A 21,358-nucleotide genomic window follows, 5' to 3' on the forward strand; every position below is an offset into this window, starting at 1 on the left:
AAGAATGACATGGTATTCTCGGCTTATTCCAAATAGTTTTGTACCACATAAATTAATTAAGAACACACGATGAAGGTATTCCTTATTGATTCTCGATTATGAAACTTGTAGAGTCTCCTTACAACTTTTATAAAATAAAGAAAGAAAAAAATATATAAAAACTAAAACTAATTCTCTAAAATCTCCTTTTTTTAACTCTTGGTATGGTTTCTTATTTATAGAGAGACCAAATTAGGGTTTTTTGTGGAAATTAGGATTTTAAAGACATTCCGTATTTATAAAAAATATTAAAAACTAGTCTATTACGAATGGTGTCCAGCCGCCAAGCTTCGATACGAATTTTGTGACTTGACTTTGTTCATTGACCGCAGCTCCGCCTTTGACCATGGCACCACGGTAAAATTTGGCCCTAATGTCTTGAATTTTGATCTATAGTCATGTTTTAGATCCTGGATCACAGTGGTAACTTTGGATTTTTCTGTTTCACCTTAAAACTTTGCGAATATTTCCTATTACATGTAAATAATAGTAATTAGTTCTAAATTATATAATTAAATTGAAAATAAGAACTATTATTGACTAACAATGATCTATATGTAAGTAGAAAATTTAGTGTATGATTTACTGATAAAGTCTGTGTAATTAGGGCTATAGAAACCATTTTCTAGACTCTGATCACACCCCCAAACCTAGATTTTACTAGTCCCGAGTAAAAATAAAATAAAAACTAAAGTACAAACCACTTTCGTAGGTTACACGACTACATTTAGCGAATACAGCAAGCCCTTAAACCCTTAGGTTATCCTAGTGGACGAGTTTGACTCGGGAGGATTTGTAAAGAATATACCCATAAAATTCTAATACTTCATAGAAATATAAAACTCAAACTGAATGGATGTAAGGTAAATATAACAATATTTCACATATCAGTCACAGGTCCTTTAGGAAATAAAGTTCTAGTTTTCAATTCTCACTTTGAAAATTTTCAAGAATAACTTGAGTACTAGTGCAGTTTTTCTGATTTTATCCTTTTTTTAAAAACAACATTTTTTAAGAATAAGATTTCACCTCCTAACTGCTAAGAATGGTCGGTTCTACCTACGTTCTAACTCGAAACTAAGCATCTTATCTAAGATTGTGAGAGGTGTGGATCTTCACTTTAGTACCTCTAAGGGGTTTTATCTGTGATATTTCAATTTACTCACGTTTTTACCATTGACGGCTCTAACCCTATTAGAACTATTTGGTCTCATTGGACTCTTTTCTTTTTGCACTTTTTCAACTCAAGCATTTTTGCATTGATTTTGGTCTTTTTCACATCTTTCTGCCTTTTATTTTCTAAACTTTTTCACACTTCACCATTTTTCTGGTGTTCTTTTTATAAAAATTAGGTAGTCTTTTTCAAGGTACCTAGTCTAATCCTATGGTTGTTGTTCAAGTTATACTATCTCTAGTTCTGTTTTTCTTCTAATCAGCCAACCAAGGGACAAGGAAGTCATAGTTCCCTAGATTCGACGTCCCCTAACACTCTGAACAGAGAAGATGGTCAAAACTTGTTCCATAAAATCTTATTTTTGACCAATCAGAAGTGTCATAAATTTTCAAAGTAATCTTTTGATTTTTTTTATGAGAAATAAAAAAGAACGCATGCTCAAAAAAATTTCGAACATGAGCTTAAGATTTGAAATTCATATGTAAACTTTTCATACAAGGAGTTTGAAGAAAAATATTTTTAATTTTTTTTTCAAAACATGATACTAAACTAGCAATAATATGAAATAAAATGCAAATGTGAGCTAACCCTACCCCCGAACCTAAACGAAGTATTATCCTCAATATGAAAGTAGTAAAGAAATAAAAAGAAGGGCTAGATCACACCTGAATCAATTTTGACATTAATTGGCAAAGTCTTATTATAACTAATCTGAAAATAGTGAGAGTTATAACAAGGGTAATTTCCAAAACAGGGTTGCATAAAAATAAAATCCTACCTAAGAATTTAAAAACAACCTAGCAAAGGAATTAGAAACATCCTATTCTAGAAAAACTCATTCTAATTTGAATCTGAACTCTCAGTGGCACGTGTACTTGCACGTGCCTTCTTCTCTTCAATGTAAGCCAATATCTACTACTGACCAACTTGCAGAACTTTGCAACGTTGGTTGACCTTCTTGAGTCCTTTGAAAACTTTTCCAAAGGCATAGTGGTGTCTTATCTAGCGTATGAAATAAATTTTCCTGAAAAATTTCAAATTGGAAAATAATTTTTTTAGGAAAATTTTGAAATAAAATTTTGCAACAAAATTTACCCTTTTATCCCTTATTGGTGAGGTCAAATTGAGAAAATAATGAAAAAAATTTATACTACGTGGCGGCAAAAACACGTTGCACGCCTTCTAATCAAAGGTTGCCTCCCGAAAAGCGCTAAGTTTATTGTCTTCGCTAGACAACGACGTGAGGCTATTCCTGGTACACAGAATCCCTCAAAAAGAAATCTTTTACTTGGGATGGGAGTTTGAAAAATGGCTTGAGTCGTTGACCATTGACTTGGAAAATACTGTCATCTGATATATTGAGTATCTCAATGTTGTCATATGAATTAATTTTATGGACCACAAAGGATCCTGTCCATCAAGATTTCAATTTTCTGAAAAATAGGTGGAGGCAAAAATCATAGAGCAATACTTGCTAACCTAACTGGAAGGACTTTCTTTTAATATATATGTCATGACAGGCCTTTGTACGATCATCGTACAATTTAGCACTATCATATGCGTCGTTACACAGTTCTTCCAACTCAGAGAGTTGAAGTTTTTTATGCTCTCCTACTTTGGCAAGATCAAAGTTGAGATGTTTTATAACCCAATACACGTGGTGTTTTATAACCAAACTGTACATTGATTCATTATCAACAGCAACATGTCATTAAAAATCAATATATTCTAACATCACTAACTATAATAAAAATCTATTCTAAATTTGATATTTAAATGAATAATTCATATTCTTCAAATAAGTTTTAGTAAAGAATGCCATAATTCAAGGCACAGACAATTAGAAAACATAAGAGGGAGAAACATATTACTTTGTTTTGATCAACATGTTCATCAATTAACTACTTCTCCGAAACATCGGAAAGGGAAATTATCTCATTAAAAATTTAGCAAATATAAACTCTTTATTAAGATTACTTTCCTTACACTGCCATAAGTATAGACAATTCATATTTACGATTCATACAAAAATTAATACATAATAATTTTTCTCTCAATCAATTGAAATTGATCGGGTATACGGGTTGTTTATTTGGAAAAAAGAGCCCGAAATGTTTTTCTCTCTTTTCGCCGCTTTTTTCATTCTCATTGAACATGGCAAACACGTAAGTCTCTATGGGCCTTCCCGGCCTCTTCGGAGTACCTCCTTTCACATGGTTGATCAAATTCTGGTTGTAAATTCGTGCATTTTCGATTGACGTAATATCACCACCATCGATGGCCAACCACTCTCCGATTCAACTATTTCCAAAGCGGACCCACCCGCTTTCTCTAGAGAAGAGTAGATAGCATCCACAAGAGCATCAAAGAGATTCTGATACTAAAGCTCACCATCTTGATTATTGGACGTAGAAGTGAATAAAGCATAAGGAAGAGGAAGGTCTGCCTTATTATGTAACTGTAAGTATGGGTACACATTGGCCAGGAATGGGGCTTGATAGTTCACTAGGAACCCTATGATTGGATCCAAATGCAAACGCATGTCATCTATGAAAGTCCCTTTTGATGGTGGATATAATTGACCTAGAACACCCCTGTCCATCGCGATTGACACCTTGATTGGGCTTTGTAGGCCCACTGATGCAATTGCATTGTAAATGTTTTGCATAGCAGGCAAAACATTAGTGGCGTTTGGGCTGTCATTACCAACAGATATGTAGTTGAACCTTACATCAGGAGAGTAGTCCTTTATATTCCTTTGGACCTAATCATTAGCGGCGGAAACGTCGGATGCTACAAGTTGAAGGTCTGTGTTAGGCACATCAAGTATGAGTTCAATATTGGATCCCCTAAGGGCTTGTAGAGTTGTTTGGTCTGGAAAATAAATTCTCATCCTTCCTATGTTATTTGATCTATATAGATCAATAACTTCTTGTGGTGGTGGTAAATTGTTCCCTATTTGCCCGTAACAAACACCGATGGATTGTCCACCTGCATCATTTTAAAGAAGAATATTTAGACAAAACTTGAATTCCAATGTAAACGAATTAGAGAAAACATGTATCATTATCAAAGCTTTATAGCAAAGATTTGGGGTCAGCTAAATGAATCTTGTTATTTGAGACAAATTTCAATGATGATGAATGTCTTTTGGTATGTAGGTCATATATATATGAGCAGCGATTTATAGCAACGAACAATGTCTGCATGGCACCTTTTGGTTGGATATTAAACACATTGGGCTGCATGTCCGGTAGAAAACGAGTTGATGACTAGTGAGTACCCAATGTGTTCTAGACACCTACAACAAGGTGCCACATAGAAGATGTTCTTGTAGAATAGGAAGGGGGCATGATGGTTCTTACAAATCTTTGTCTTATCAGCTTAAAAGTTTTGAAATAGGCTGATTTTTTGCGAATATGATCTCTATGGTGAGGAGATCATCCTCATAAAAAGTCAGCCAGTTTAGAAACTTCTAAACCCCCATCAAAAGTGATTTACAAGTTGAAGAATCAGCGACAGTCAATTTTTACCATTGATTTGTAAACAATTTTTGATGGAGTTCGAAGTTTCAGAGTGGGGTGATATGTTGTGAGGATATCCGTACCATAGAGACCATCCTTATAAATAAAAAATCAGAAGGGTTGTGATTTTAAGACTCCTCCCTCTGACATACTCCCCATACTCTCATGGCGTGGCATATGCTTGATTCATATATAGATTTTTGTCTCAGGATATATGTGCAGTTGTGTATCCCAATGAAAAAAAATATGGTCTAGCACATGCCACGTCAGGAGATTATGAGGTAGTATGCCAGAGGGGGAATCTGAAACCCATTATTCAAATCAGAATATATATATATATGGTGGGATGGGCATTGATATCTTTGTGCATGCATGCATGTGTGTGTGTGTGTGTGTGTGTGTGTGTGTGTCTGAGAGAGAGAGAGAGTGAGAGAGAGACTTTTAAATTCTAAGGTTGCCATTAGCATTCCAACCAGCAGCAGTATTGCAGACATTGTAGGAAAATTGCTTCTTGTATAGAATGTTGCCATTGAGAAGAAGATATATTTAACTACATATCATCACCAACATCATTTTGAGCTCCTTAAAAATTTCAGTATGATGCTCTCCTTTGCACCCTATACATGTAGTCCATCTGATTCTTCAATCAAGTTCAATCCATGGTGATCGAGGCTTTTTCGATCATGGATGGCCAACTTGATTGTTCAAATCTACCAATGGAATTACACAAAAACACACATTATTGGACAACATTATTTTGGGATTAGCATCCCAATCCTTGACTAATCTTCATACCCAAAACAAGTTTTGGAACCGTAGATCAGCTCTCCTTGGGATACACAGCTGAACTTCCCCAAAAAGAGTGTATGTTGAGGGAACTGTGTATCCCAAGGAGAGAAGATCTATGCTTCCCAAACTTGTCATGTCAGGTAGTCAAATGAGTATGCCACATGGGCAGTCAGATTATCTCGACTCTAAAAATTTCAGTATGATGTTCTCCTTTGAACACTGTACATGTAGTCTATCTTATTCTTCAACCAAGTTCAATGCGTGTATCGATCATGGATGGCCAACTTGATTGTTCAAATCTACCATTGGAATCATATAAAAACACACATTATTTGGCCGCATTGTTTTGGGTTTAACATCCCAATTCTTGACTAACCTACATACCCAAATCATCATCATTTGAGATATCTAGCCATTGGATGCCATCATTTAATGAGCCTAAAAGAGTTTGCTAAACTCCAATTTTCACCTTGACCACAACCCCGCAAACGTGAAGGACCTTGTATTAGAACTTGTTTTGCTCTATGCATTAAAGAATTGGCCTAATAATTGACTCCTAAGGCAATGGTCAATGTTTTACCATATACTTAGGTAATGGAGAATCCACTATGCTCCCAAGTCTCAAGTCCCAAGTGGGACCCACATGGTATTAAACTGTGAGACTGCCTTGCTTTGTACTCCACAAATTGCGAAAATAAATTTTTTCATGTGTTTATATTTGTGAAAATAAAGTTTTCCACACATATTGGTTTTTTCTGACTATGATTCCGTTTGGAAACAATTTAACTCTGTTTGGATACAAAGTAGAAAATTATTTTGGGAGAAAGTGTTTTGTTGAAATTAAAAAATAATTTCTTTTTTACTTTTTTAAGTACATCCAAACAATAATATACGAAGTAAAAAAAAATAATCAAGGAGAAAAGAAAAATAAAAGATAAACATTTTCCTTTCTAACCGAGTAAAGATTTTAAGCCTTACTAAGAGTCATTTTGCATAAATGGATTACCACATTGGCAATCCAACACAACCCTCAAGATTTCATGGAAAAATACAGATTCAAAAAAAGAAATTTACTTCAAATTGGAAAACTCTTCTTAAAATTGGAAAACCCTCAAGATAAACAATTTCCTTTGGGCTTGATCTAGGATTTTGAAAATGGTCAACAACCAAACTTCCATATAACTCCCAAATTTAAAATTAATATTCAATGGTGAAAATTTACCTTTTTGTCTAATTTTTTTCGTTCAAAATTCTTAAAATTTTGTCCTCTATAACCCTAAAGCATTGGATCATGATTTTGTATGCTACACGTTGAGCCCAAGGACCTTAATGAGGGTGAAATCCTTACTTAGTAAAGCTAGTCGGACTCATCATTGATATGTTATCTCACGATAATCGTGGCCTCTCGGGAGAATCGATAATTGTATCTTTAATGCATTGCTAGTACTAGTATATCTAAGAATTTTAAATTGGCTAGTTGTAAATAGTCCCAATGGAACAAAACCAAATCATAAATAAGAAAACAAGTAAACTCGAATGAGACAAATCAAAACACCAAGATTTAAATGGAAAACTCTTCATAAGTTCTTATCGAAATTTGAGCTATTACATAAAATAGGAAAACCCTTTTTAAGTTCTTCGTCTCCCTTTCTTCCTCTTCTCTTGACAAAATCCCAAGAATACAACCTCAATTTTCTTTTATTCACATAAGCAGGTTAAGTCAATTTTGAGCCTACTTCATTAGCCTAGACCAACCCTTTGAACACTACACTTCCTATTTTACAAATTAATAATGAAAAAAATTAATTAATTAAGAATACACAAAAATAAAAACTTAAAATACCAATAAAAATACCATGGAATTATTTAGTATTATATTTCCCCCCATTGTTTTTAGAAACAACATGATGGCATGATCCTCGTTTTGCCATACTTCTTGCCATAGTTTTAAAAATCATTCATGATCCCTAGTCATCTTCATATCATTCATGAGCTCCTGAGCGGGACAAGATGTCATTTCTTCTTCTTCCGAGTTCATAAATCTTAGAAAGAAACTTCAAAATCAACCTTTGGTATCGGTTGTGCATGAGACATGAAATCAAAATTTAAAACCATGCTTCCTGCTACTACTTAAAAATGCGGATATCTAGCTAGGGGATTGTTAGGGAAGATATTGGCTTGGGTTTTTTTTTTTTTTTGTTTTTGTTTCTTATCATTGGAATCCCCACCCTTTGGGTGAGACTAGTCCCACAGTCACAGGTTGAGTCAAGGGTCAACAAGACCCTAGAGGGTAGTCCCAAGGAATTTATTGCTTCGTGGGGTTTTAAACACTTGACCTACCCTTCTCGAGGACATTGGAGTAGGGTTGTCAATGGATACATTTCTGTTTGTATTGTACAAAATTATTAAAAAATGAAAAGGACTGGTTTCAATTCTTGTCATCTCTGAGTTATTGATCTCATTAAAAACTTGCTTATTGATTAAACCAAAACATTCCAGATTTGATTTGATGAAATGCGACATGTTTAAAAATAAATCTACTTCTAACCCAATAATATGATCAGGCTGATGTGTGCAAACCATGATTAGTCTTTTTCTAAATTGCTAGGCGTGTTATACCATTTCAACCGAAAGAGTTCTTGTGGTGGGAGTCATTTTATTTGTTTGGATGTAGAAATTTGTATTTGTGTAAAACAAATAATTTCTTAAAACAAAATTTCTTTTTCCTAGATTTTCTTGGTTAAAAAAATACTTTTTTTTTTTAAGTTGAGCTTCTTAGTTAATAAAATACTTATTCACAAATTTATGAGCTTCACCCTTTTATGGGTTACATCCTTGGAGGCGATCAATGTTCTTTACTATAATCTCGTTCTGATCAATTAATAAACAGCAAATAAGTACAATTAGAGGAGACCCCTCTATCAACTAGCAACAAATTAAAACAAACTTGTAGAAAATATTTGTAATGTAAATACTGCTAAGAAAAAATCGAAATAATCTAATCAAGAAACGAATAAAAAACAAAACACACACACGCATAGAAACACATATTTTTACATGGTTTCCTTAAGATTGAGGTATGTCCATGGATAACACTGATTCCACTATGAAGAAAAAACTTGCAGCTACAGATTTTTTTTACACCCTTTCACCAAAACAAGAACTATAAATACCCCAAGAAACATAACTAAGGGTTTACAATGCCTCTTTGTTGACTAAATGGATAAAAACCTTATAATAAAAAAAATTCAAGTACGTAATTCAATCAAAATAATGACAAAGTAATGTAGAATCTCTGATTAGGGTCTAGAAAGTCATTCTAGAGCCCTAATTACATAGAATTTATTAATAAATTGAACATTAAATCCCCTCATTAGACATAATGCGTAGTTAGTACATATTTATCATTGTTTTCAATTTAATTATGTAATTCAGAACTAATTACTGTTATTTACGTGTAACAAGAATTATTAGCGAAGTTTCAAGGCGAATCGGAAAAATCCGAAGTTACCATTTTAATCCAGGATCCAAAAGAAGATCGTGGACCAAAATTCAAGTCAATTGAGCAAAACTTTATAGCGGCGTCATGGTCAACAATGGCGGCATAGTCAACGAAGAAAGTCAAGCCTTAAAAAATTCGTATTGAATTAGGTGATTGAAATACATTCGTATTGAAGTAGGATTTTTGTATTTTTATAATCACGAAATATTTCCGAAACCCTAATTACCTAAGAAATCCTAATCTGGTCTCTTTATAAATAGGATACTAGACTAAAGGACATCTCATCTCAGAGATCTCCAATCTCCCCCTGAGGTCAACTTATCTTTTTCTATTATTTTAGTTTAGGTTTTTATATTTTTCTTTCTTAGTTTTATGAAAGTTGTAAGGAGGCTCTGTTGGTTTCAAGTCAAGAAATAATAAAGATAATTTCTTTCTCTCATCTCTTTTCCTTTCCATGTTTTCTCTATTTTATTTTTACTTTATTAATCTTGCGATGACTATTGGCTAAATCTCCATTAGATCAGTTGAGGAAGCCTGAGTAAGATTTTTCAATATTTTTTGTTATCGTAATAACTTAATAGTTTTATTGTGATAGCGTAAGTATTTATTATTAGGTTGATTATTAAATGTTTTAAAAGTTTTGATGGTCTCTTTCTTTGATAATTTCAAAAAGAACCATGGTTTATAGATAATAGTTAATGTTTACCTAATAATATCGACCTAAATTATTACATACTTTTGATCTTGTTTATATTTTAACTGGTTGATTTTCCTAGCCACAAACATTAGCTTTGTTTAATAAATAGAGATAAAAAGAGAACCAGAATTCACTGATAAAACTTGTGAAGATGGATCCAATTGATCTACATTTATCTCTCATATTCTTAATTCTTTCTTTTAGTAGTTTATTTTAGATTAATCTCTTTCGAAAACTATTTTTAATCGTTTCTATAAACTTGAATTGGATTGGAAGTAAAAAATACTTTTGATTAACGTAATCTCTGTAGTTCGACCTTGCCAAGGTTTTCTTTATTCTTATTTTATCATTATCTACAACTCAAACAAATTGGCATCACTGTCGGGGACAACAATGTAATCCAACTTCTTTTTAGTCAAAAATCATATTCGATTTTCTATCGATCAAAATTTTCTTTCAGACAAATTCAAAAAAAAAATATTGCTGGATTCCTGAAGTCAGCACGAACAAAACCCTAAAATTTGAGTCAATTTCATCAAAAAAAATTTGCGACACTTGGGTCAACTATGGCATCACAATCAAACCTCGAGATTCGTACTACAAATTTTTGTATAATTTTTCTTCAAACTTCTGGATTTCAATGAATATATAAGTTTTCTGAAATTTTAACTTTGATTTGTATTATGTTTTCAGTCAAAAAATTCGATGAGGAGCAACATGATGGTTGGGAAATTTTATTCCACCACCTGGATTCGATTCTTTGACGAAGAACAGGAATTTATTTTTTTATTTAAAGTAGAACTACAGTAGGATTTTCTTTTTAAAAAATTTTAATTTAATTTTAATTATTCCGAGAAGGCTCGAAGTGTAATAGAAGTAAAGAAAGACGATAGTGGGACGTAACTGTCTCAGCTCCTCGGGTTCATACATCGAGTTTGATGTCGGTAGCCCGAGTCGACTCAACTCAATCATCATCCATCTAGAACGTCAAGTAAAACTCAAAATCCTCACGCATCCCTTTCAAATGAGTTTCTGTATTGAATTTGAATGATTTAATTGCACATTTTCGATTGCAAAATAATAAAAGGGCACCGTTACAAGAATGGCACAAACAAGATAAGAATCAGATTTCATCACCGATCTTTTGCCCTATTAAGAAATTAATTCACACAAATCCAAATTTAATTAAAATCTGATTAAACTCGACCATAGGTTCCATCGAGCTCAATAGGCAAGGCTAGCCTGAGTTGCACCAATTGCACTTCTTAATCAAAATCAGTACCTAAGCGCAATCCTACCCCACTGTACCCTACTGTATTAGAAGGATAATCTACATTTATTCTAGACGAAGAGGTGATTTAAGAGTGTCATTGCTCAGCATTGTGCACCACCTCTCATTTGGGGACTAAACTTGTTGATTTTGATTTTAGAAAATTGAGTTTGAGGCTCAAGCTATACCTTTGAAATAGTTAAGAGCTGTATATTCTAATAAGAACCCATAAAGCACTGCATGAATTTCTCCATGTTTTTTTAGCAAGTCCGTAATGTATATTAAAGTAGATACAGAATCTCAAGAAAATTTTGCATCATCATGAAATTTAATAGAGAATCGTGGATCCCGTGCATTCAATGTAATAATTATGATCATTCTATCGAGTATTGTCTGAGTCTGCCCATTGTCCGTAATTCTCAAAATTCTTATTGGATATTGACACCTAATTCGTTCGACCAACCATACCATGTAAATAATTGATTTCCCTTAGATACCATATCTAGTCAGAATAACTTCACCTAGGGTAGTCACATACGTAGTCATAAGGATTTTTATATGCACGACACCTCAAGGATGAATCCAATCATAATTTTTCAATAATCCTATGATTCTCAACAATTCTTCGATTATAGAGCTATAGAGCCTGAGTCAACATCCACTCATTCATATTTGTCATTTCCTCCAATTTCATCATTAGAATTCATGATGACTGAGTTTATAATTCAATAAAAACAATTCTTACAACAATTGTTCAATCACCAACTCCAGGACATTAGTTAAGCCTTAGTCGAAATTGAGACTCAGTTGAGTCACCCTAAACTACCATTAGAAGAAGAGCAAATTGATCAATTCAAAATTAAGGATATCTCACTTTAAAAAAATCTACTATTTTTTCAACATAACCTTAATGACCAGTTCTAATCTTTTGAGAATTTTGATCATTTTCCATTAATAATTGAAAAACCCATCTCAATTGAAGTTCAAACTCTAACCAATGAGGTTACAATTTCAACTAAAACAATGATGGAAGTCCAACTAGGTCCGTTCACTATGTTTTTAAAAGAAAAAAAGAATGATCAATTTTCAAATGGGATAGTCCTCGAGAGTCAAGTTGTGTTCCAAATTCCCAACGAACAAGTTGATTGTACAAATGTCACTAAGGAAATTGATCCACCGTCAAATGAGATTATTGTTGAGGAAGAATCAAGGATGAACTCTAATTTGTTAGTCACACCAATTCCAACCACTACCGATCCAACCTCGTATCCTATTCAACATATCATTTTGCAAGATTATAAACACGCTCCCTGTCTTACAACTTCTATTATCTTTGAGAATATGATGGATGAAAACTATTTCGAAAAGGTGATGACACTCAGAATTGAGGACAAACGAGGGATGTTGATCATTTTACAAAATCAGTTTCGTGTCCTAACGATGATCAAAATTTGTCTGCCTATCATTTGGGGTGGTAAGTCAATCATACCTATCATTTGGGGTGGAAGTCAATTGCCATGTCCGTAAAATTAGATGTTAGGAAAATTTCTAGAAATCAGACCTTTTGATAGGTCCGATTAAAGACGTTAAACTTAGCATTGTTTTGCAGGCAACCCATGTGTTTTTATTTTTGAATAATGTGGTTAGGATTTTTTTTTAATTTTAGGTTTTTACGTAAACCTTAATCTCCATCTATTTCTCTTTTTTCCTAAGCTAACTCTCAACCAAACCGATGAACCAGTACTATTAGGACTACAGACTAGTCAAAAATTGTTGATTGAACAACAGAGATAAATATTGGCCTATATTGAGGAAAAGAAAGCACATGTAATTGCACGGGCCATCGAGAATTCAAATTTAGATTAATGTGATTTTAGATTTTAAATTAGGATATTTTTAATTTCTTAGTTAGGTTGTTTTTCTATTTTAGGTAGGATTTTTTTTATGCAAAAACTACTTCAAAAATTATCATTGTTCTAACTTTCACTTTTTTCAAATTAGTTGTAATAAGACTTTGCATATTAATGCCCAATCTGTTTCAAGTGTGATCTAACATTTTTCTCTTTCCTTACTACTTACATATTGAGGACAATATGTCATTTAGATTTGAGGGTATTAAGTTAGCTCACAATTACCTTGCATCTCATTGGTAGTTTAGTCATGTTTATTTCATGGCTAGTTTAGTTTCATATTTTCATAAACAAAATTGAAAAAATCAGAAATATTTAACACTTGCAAAATATTTTCTTCAAATTCTTTCTATGTAGTGTTTACATATGAATTTCAAATTTCAGACTCATATCCTAATTTTTTATCATAAGTTCTTTTTGGTTATTTATCATCAAAAAAATTAAGAGAATACTTTGAAAATTCACAATACTTTTGATTGAGTAAAAATAAGATTTTATGGAATAACCATTTTTTCTTTGTTTAGAGTGTTAGGAGAAACCAAATCTAATGAACTATGACTTCCTTGTCCTTTGCTTGTTTGATTAGAAGAAAAATAGAATTGGAGATAATATGACTTGGACAGTAACCATAGGATTAGACTGAGTACCTTGAAAAGGACTACCTATTTTTTATAAAAAGAACACCAGAAAAATAGTGATGTGTGCACAAGTTGACAAATAAACCAAAAAAATTGTGAAGTGTGAAAATTTTGAGAAAAGAAAAAATAGATATATGTGAAAAAGACCAAATCAAAGCAAGGATGCTAGAACTGAAAAAGTACAAAAAAAAAGTCCAATATGACCAAAGATAAATAGTTTCAGTAGGGTGAAAGCCATCAATGGTAAAAATGTGAGTAAGTTGGAATATCACAGATAAAGCCCCTTAGAGGTAGTAAAGTGAACATCTACACCTCTAACAATCCTAGACAGAATGATTAGTTTTTAGTTAGAATGAAAGTAGAACTGACCATTCTTAACAGTTAGGAGTGAAATCTTATTCCTAAAAAGATGTTGTTTTTAAAAGAAAAATCAGAAAAATTGCATGAGCACTCAAGTTAGTCTTGAAATTTTTAAAACTGAAAAGTGAAAACTAAAACTTTGCTCAAACATATGGACCTTTGACTAATTTTTAAAAAATCATTATGTTTGCTTTACATCCATTGAGTTTGATTTTTTATATTTCTGTGAAGTATTTGAATTGATAAATATATTCACTACAAACCCTCACGAGTTAAACTCGTCCACTAGGGGCAACCTAAAGGTTTAAGGGCTTGTTACATTCCCTAAATGTAGTCGTGTAACCTACAAAAGTAGTTTGTAACTTAATTTTTATTTTATTTTTCCTCAATACTAGCAAAATCTAGGTTTGACGTGTGATCAAAACTTTCAATTTAATTATAATGAATTGAACACTAAATCCCCTCATTAAACATAATGCATAGTTAGTCCATATTTATCATCATTTTCAATTTAATTATATAATTCGGAACTAATTACTATTATTTACGTGTAATAGGAATTATTCGTGAATTTCAAGGCGAATCAAGAAAATCTGAAGTTACGACTTTGACCTAGGATCCAAAATAAGACACCAAACTTCAAGTCAATTGACCAAAACTTTATCGCGGCACCATGATCAACGACGACGGCACAATAAATGAAGAAAGTCAAGCCTTGAAATTCATATTGAAGCTTAGCAGCTCAAAAACATTCGTATTGAAGTAGGACTTTGATATTTTTGTAATCATAGAATGTATCTGAAATCTTAATTACCCAAAAAATCATAATCTGGTTTCTCTATAAATAGGAGACTAGACTAAAGGGCATCTTATCTCAGAGATCTCTAATCTCCTCCGGAGGTCAACTTCTCTTTTTCTATCCTTTTAGTTTAGGTTTTTATATTTTTATTTCTTAATTTTATGAAAGTTGTAAGGTGACTCTGTCAGTTCAAGTCAAAAAGTAATAAAGATAATTTACTACTCTCATCTCTTTTCATTTTCATGTTTTCTTTATTTTATTTACTTTATTGATCTTGCGATGACTATTGGCTAAATCTTCGTTAGATCGATTGAGGAAAGCTGAGTAAGATTTGTCAGTATTTTACTATTCTCGTAATGACTTAATAGTTTTATTGTGATAACATAGGTATTTATTATTAGATTGAATATTAAATATGTTCAAAGTTTTGATAATCTCTTTCTTTGATAAGTTCAAGAAGAACCATGCTCAATAGAAAATAGTTATTACCTAATAATCTCGGCCTAAATTATTACATACTTATGATCTCGTTTATGTTTTAACTACTTGATTTTCCTATACACAAACATTAACTTTATTTAATAGATTGAGATAAAAAGAAAATCAAAATTCACTGATAAAACTTGTGAAGGTGGATCCATTTGATCGACAATTATCTATTATATTCTTAAGTATTTCTTTTAATAGTTTATTTTAGATAAATCTTATTCAAAAACTATTTTTAATCATTTCTATAAACTTGAATTGGATTGAAGTAAAAAATACTTTGGATTAACGTTATATATGTGGTTCGACCCTTGTTTGCCAAGGTTTTCTTTTCTTTGTTTTTCATCATCATCTACAGCTCGTATAATCTCTCTAATTCATTTAACCAAACAAAATAATTGCAAACCCATCCATATGTGATCCATTTCTATAATAACAAAATTATTTGATTAATTATATATAATATATATATATATAGAATATTGAAATTAATTTATTTGACAAACCAACTACGAGGTTCAGGAGTAATCAGTATAGATTCTCTATGGGTTATTATTACAAGATAACTTTTGTTTGTATCACATTTTTTAAGGAGATAGTCAAGTAAGATTCTTGATCAATCTATTGGAATCATTGAATCATTTGAGATCCTTCAAATTTGAAGTAAGACCAATGGCTTATCAACTAGCACTCTTACTTCAACTTTTGAGAGTGCATGCTCGTATTCATGTATCGTTCTTCGAAAATATATAGAGATTGCTAAAAAGGTTTTTCTACAAATTCCCGTGTATAAATTTCTTATTTATTATTGGATATGCATTTTGTTCAAGTTGGATTATGGATGTTCCTCCTAACCTTGGAGGAAGGTCTTTTGCTTAGGTTGTGTGATCGGTTGTAAAGCTTGGCAATAGAGATGCAGAGATTAAGATTAAGAATGGACTTTGGGTAAGTCGAATTCGTTCCACAGGGACAATAGGATTCAAGGATTCATTCGGATAAAAATGCCCAAAACAGAATTGGAAAACAGATTTTTCTTAAAAAACAAAATTGATTTGTTTAAAATAGAGAAGCAATTAACAACTAATTTTGTAAATGAAATTGAAACTACAAATAGAGATGAGGAAAGAGGGTGTGGAGAGGTCAATTCAACCTTTGCAATTCATCCAAAATGCTGTTGTTCTAATATAACTCGATCCACGTAGCAAGTCATTGCTCGTGGATCGGAAGATAAATCGAGTTAAACATTGATGGGTAACCAAAGAGTATTCATGAGAATTCCAACTTCAAACAAGTGTAACTGACTTATACTTCAATCTTCACATAGCATGATTGTTCTTGAGCTTATCTAAGTAAAATCATCTAAGCTTGATTTGAATGTATAAGCTTGCTAGTCTTGTTCTAAGAGGAATTTTCAGAATTAACCATAAAGTAGAAAGAAAGAATTAAAACAACATAATTAGGATGAAATTGCTCCGGATTCTTGACCTCTCTACGGAGAGGAGTAGCCGATCATCGCAAGATTCATATTGCAGAGAAATAATAACAGAATGAAGAACATGGGTGAAGAAGATGATGATCAATCTAAAATCCTTTTTTATAGCTCTCCAACAAATTACAAAGATAAAGAATTGAGCACTCTTGAGTCTCACTACACTCAAGAGATCTCTCAATAGAAAATTACAGAAAATTAAGAGAGAGAACAATCAAAATTGGAGAAGAAGAGAGCAAGGAGAGGGACCCCTTCTCTAAAATCAACCCTTCAATTTATAACATTTGTATTCGGGTAATCGAGTCAACTTTTCGGATGATTTGCTTCGAACTACCCATTCAGTTACAACCACCGAAGTAATTGGAAGCTTCTGTGAAAATCTCGAGGACAAATTCCTCGAGATGACTGCGGTGCGGTCATGCCTAGCCGCGGCGCGGTGACGTGGCGCCCAAATCGATCGAGATTTTTCTGGATGCTTCCTTTCGGCTCGTGTATTGTAACCGTAATTGTTTCGCGATTTGTTGGCTTCCACGTGCACTACAATTAACACTAATATATCATTAGCTTTATTAATTTGGATAAATAAAATAATTTTGCAATTATTTAAAGGAACTAACATTTATGCAATGGTAATCTTAATTCAATTACGGTCCCAAAATCGAATAATTGGGACCTTATCACACCCCCAAACCTCAATTTTGCTAGTCCCGAGCAAAACTTAAATGTAAACAACTCCTCTTTCGTGAGGTTCCCGACTGCATTTAGCTTATGCAGTAAGCCCTTAAACCCCTAGGTTACCCCTAGTGGACGAGTTTGACTCGTGAGGGTTTGCAGTGAATATACCCACAAAATTCTAACATTTTGAAAGATAACAACTTCAAAATTATTGCATATAGTGCCATCACACCAATTTTTAGAATCCAGTCAAAGGTCTATTTGAGTAAAAATTCTTTTTATTCCTCATTTTCAGAAATATCTTGAGTGTGTGCACAAATTTTTCTGATTGTAACATAAATTTTTCGGAACAAGGTTCCCTTCTTAACTACTAAAATGTATGGGTCTGCCTAAATTCTAACTCGAAACTAAACCTCCTGTCTGGGATTGTGAGAAGTATGGATGTTCACTTTAATACCTCTAAGGGGGTTTATCTGTGATATTCCAGTGTACTTACATTTTTACCATTGACGGCTTTCACCCTACTGAACTATTTTGGTCCCATTGGACTCTTTTTACAATTTGCACTTTTTCAGTTCTAACCTTCACATCTTTCTGCTTTTCTTTTCAACCTTTTTCACGCTTTATCATTTTTCTGATATTTTTTTTTTCAAAAAGCAGGTAGCCCTTTTCAAGGTACCCAGTCTAATCCTATGGTTGCTGTCTCCAAAAATATCAACTACAGTTCTGTTTTTCTTCTATTCAGCCAACCAAAGGACAAGGAGGTCAAAGTTCATTATTTTTCAAGCTTTCCCTCTCATTCTAGACAGTGAAGAAGACAACTCTTAATCCAAAATAACTTTTTCACTACAATCAGAAGTGACGTGAATTTTATTTTTCAAAATATCTTGTTTTTGAGGAATAAGAATTTATAAACAAATTGGACATGAGCCTGCTTTAAAAATTCATATGATGACAGTACATATAAACATTTTGATGAAGGTATTTTTGAAAAATGTACCGACAACAATGTACAGAAATTGAAAAATTGAAATGTGCTATCCCACACCCCCAAACCTAAATGTAGCATTGTCCTCAATGATTAAAGAGTAGAGGTTTAGAATACATCTAAAAATGGATTTCATTACATCGCAGAAGTTGTGGGTACAACCAAAAGAAGTGTTTCGCATAAGATGTAGAAGCGAAGAAGCACGCCACATAGAGTTCAAGCAATAGAAAGTATGCCAAAATAAGTGGTCCGAATTTTTTTTTTTTTGAGAAGATGAGTAAATGTGGAAAAAATTGACAGAATATGCACAAAAATCAAGGGTTGCCTCCCGAAATAGCGCTAAGTTTAATGTCTTCAGCCAGACATGGAACTGGAGCTAATCCTGGTACACAGGATTGCTCAAAAATGAATCTTTTTCTGATGAATGAGGGAGAGTCTGAAATGGCTTCAGCCGTTGGCCATTGATTTGGAAAATATTTCCATTGGCTGGATTGAGTACCTCGATGTTTCCATGAGGGTGAATATTGTGAATCAAAAATGGTCCAGTCCAACGAGACTTTAATTTCCCTGGAAATAAATGAACGCGAGAGTTATATAGGAGCACTTTTTGGCCTACGTGGAAAGATTTTCTCTGAATGTGCCTATCATGCCAGATTTTCGTTCGATCTTTGTAAAGTTTTGTGCTATCGTAAGCATCATTCCTTAATTCTTCCAACTCAGTGAATTGGAGTTTTCTAAGCTCGCTGGCCTTCGCTAGATCAAAATTTAAATGTTTGATCGCCCAATAAGCTCGATGCTCAAGTTCGACTGGCAAATGACATGCTCTACCAAAGATTAACCGATAAGGGAACATTCCTATTGGAGTTTTGAACGCTGTTCTGTAGGCCCACAAGACATCAGATAATCGTAAGGACCAATCTTTACGAGTCGGATTGACGGTTTTTTCAACAATGGTTTTGATCTCACGATTAGAAATTTCGACCTGCCCACTGGTTTGTGGGTGATACGGAGTAGTAGCTACCTTATGAGTGATTGAATATTTGCGCATCAAGCTTTCGAAAACTCGGTTACAGAAATTTCCCTCCATCACTAATGATAGCACTAGGGGTACCAAATCGGGCAAACACTGTGTTTTTGAGGAATTGAACAACAACCTTATGATCATTCGTTCGACAAGCTGTGGCTTCAACCCATTTTGACACGTAGTCGACTGCGACTAAAATGTATTGGAAACCGTGTGAAATGGGGAAGGGACCCATGAAGTCAATGCCCCAAACATCGAAGATTTCGATGATCAAAATTGTTTGTTGGGGCATCTCATTTCTTCGACTGATTTTTCCTAAACGTTGACATCTATCACAAGATTTAGCAAGAGATGAGCGTCACGAAAGATTGTGGGCCAATAAAAATCACACTGTAAGATTTTAGCTGCTGTTTTCTTTCCTCCAAAATGCCCACCACAAGCATGATTGTGGCAAAACTCGAGAATACCACTTTGTTCTCTCTCATCAACACCGACGAATTATCTACTCTGGGCAGTATTTAAATAAATACGGATCATTCCAGAAGAACCATTTGGCTTGGGCGAGGAAGCGCAGGCGATTTTGTTTACTCCAAGAGGTGGGAGTTTGACCTGTCACCAGGTAGTTGACAATGTCAGCATACCAAGGTGTGTCAGAATTAGAAATTGCCATGATTTGCTCGTCAGGAAAATTTTCAGAAATCGGAAAAGAGTCAGAGAGAGTTTCAACTACTAGCCTAGATAGGTGGTCTGCAACCACATTTTCGCATCCCTTTTTGTCTCGAATTTCGAGATCAAACTCTTGAAGAAGAAGGATCCATTGTATCAACCTCGCCTTCGCATCCTTCTTGGCAAGAAGGTATTTCAGTGCTGCGTGGTCAGTGAAAATGACTACTTTGGACCCTATAAGATAGGAACGGAATTTATCTAAGGAAAAAACTACTGCTAGTAGTTCCTTTTCCGTGGTGGAATAATTGAGCTGGGCATCATTAAGCGTCTTGCTGGCATACTGAATGACATGGGGGAGTTTGTCAACTCGCTGCCCCAATACAGCACCTATAGCGTAATCGGATGCATCACACATCACCTCAAATGGGAGATCCCAATTGGGTGGTTGGATAATAGGTGCTGAGGTCAACTCAGTTTTCAACTTCTCAAAGGTGGATAAACAAGCGGTAGAAAACTCGAAAGAAATGTCTTTGGCTAACAGATCACACAGGGGTTTTGAAATTTTTCCGAAGTCTTTGATGAATCTTCTGTAAAACCCTGCGTGCCCTAGGAACGAACGAACTTCTTTCACAGTTCTAGGTGGAGGGAGATTTGCGATGAGATCGACGACTTGGCTTTATCTACCTCAATTCCTTTGTGGGAAATAATGTGCCCTAGAACTATCCCAGAGGTAACCATGAAGTGACATTTTTCCCAATTTAGCACGAGGTGCTTCTCTCGACATCTTTTCAAAACTAGCTTTAAATGATTCAAACAGTCATCAAAACTCGACCCAAATACAGAAAAATCGTCCATGAAGACTTTAAGAAAGTCTTCGACCATATTAAAAAATATACTCAACATGCACCTTTGAAAGGTGTGCAGGAGCATTACATAGCCCAAAGGGCATACGTCGATAGGCGAAGGTCCCAAATGGACAGGTAAACGTTGTCTTTTTCTTGGTCTTCTGGGGCTATTGGGATTTGGTTGTATCCCGAATATCCGTCAAGAAAACAGTAATAAGCATGACCGCTAAACGTTCAAGCATCTGATCGATGAATGGAAGAGGGAAGTGATCCTTACGTGTCATCGAATTAGTTTTCGGTAGTCTATACAAACTCGCCATCCGGTTTGGACTCGAGTAGGTATGAGTTCATTATCCTGATTTGTCACAACTGTGACACCCGACTTTTTAGGGACAACCTGAACTGGCCATTTACTATCCGAGATGGGGTATATAATACCCGCATCTAAAAGTTTGATGACTTCTTTTCGGACGACCTCTTGTA

General features: G+C 33.9%; 1 pseudogene; it reads right to left on the reverse strand.

The window, feature by feature from the left end:
- Positions 1-3,270: 3,270 nt before the first annotated feature.
- Positions 3,271-5,231, reverse strand: LOC147381439 (glucan endo-1,3-beta-glucosidase-like; annotated as a pseudogene).
- Between the last annotated feature and the right edge of the window lie 16,127 nt (positions 5,232-21,358).

This window comes from Akebia trifoliata, unplaced genomic scaffold (genome assembly GCF_017979445.1).
Source record: "Akebia trifoliata isolate Shusen 1 unplaced genomic scaffold, ASM1797944v1 Contig00493, whole genome shotgun sequence".
NCBI classification, from domain to species: Eukaryota; Viridiplantae; Streptophyta; class Magnoliopsida; order Ranunculales; family Lardizabalaceae; genus Akebia; species Akebia trifoliata.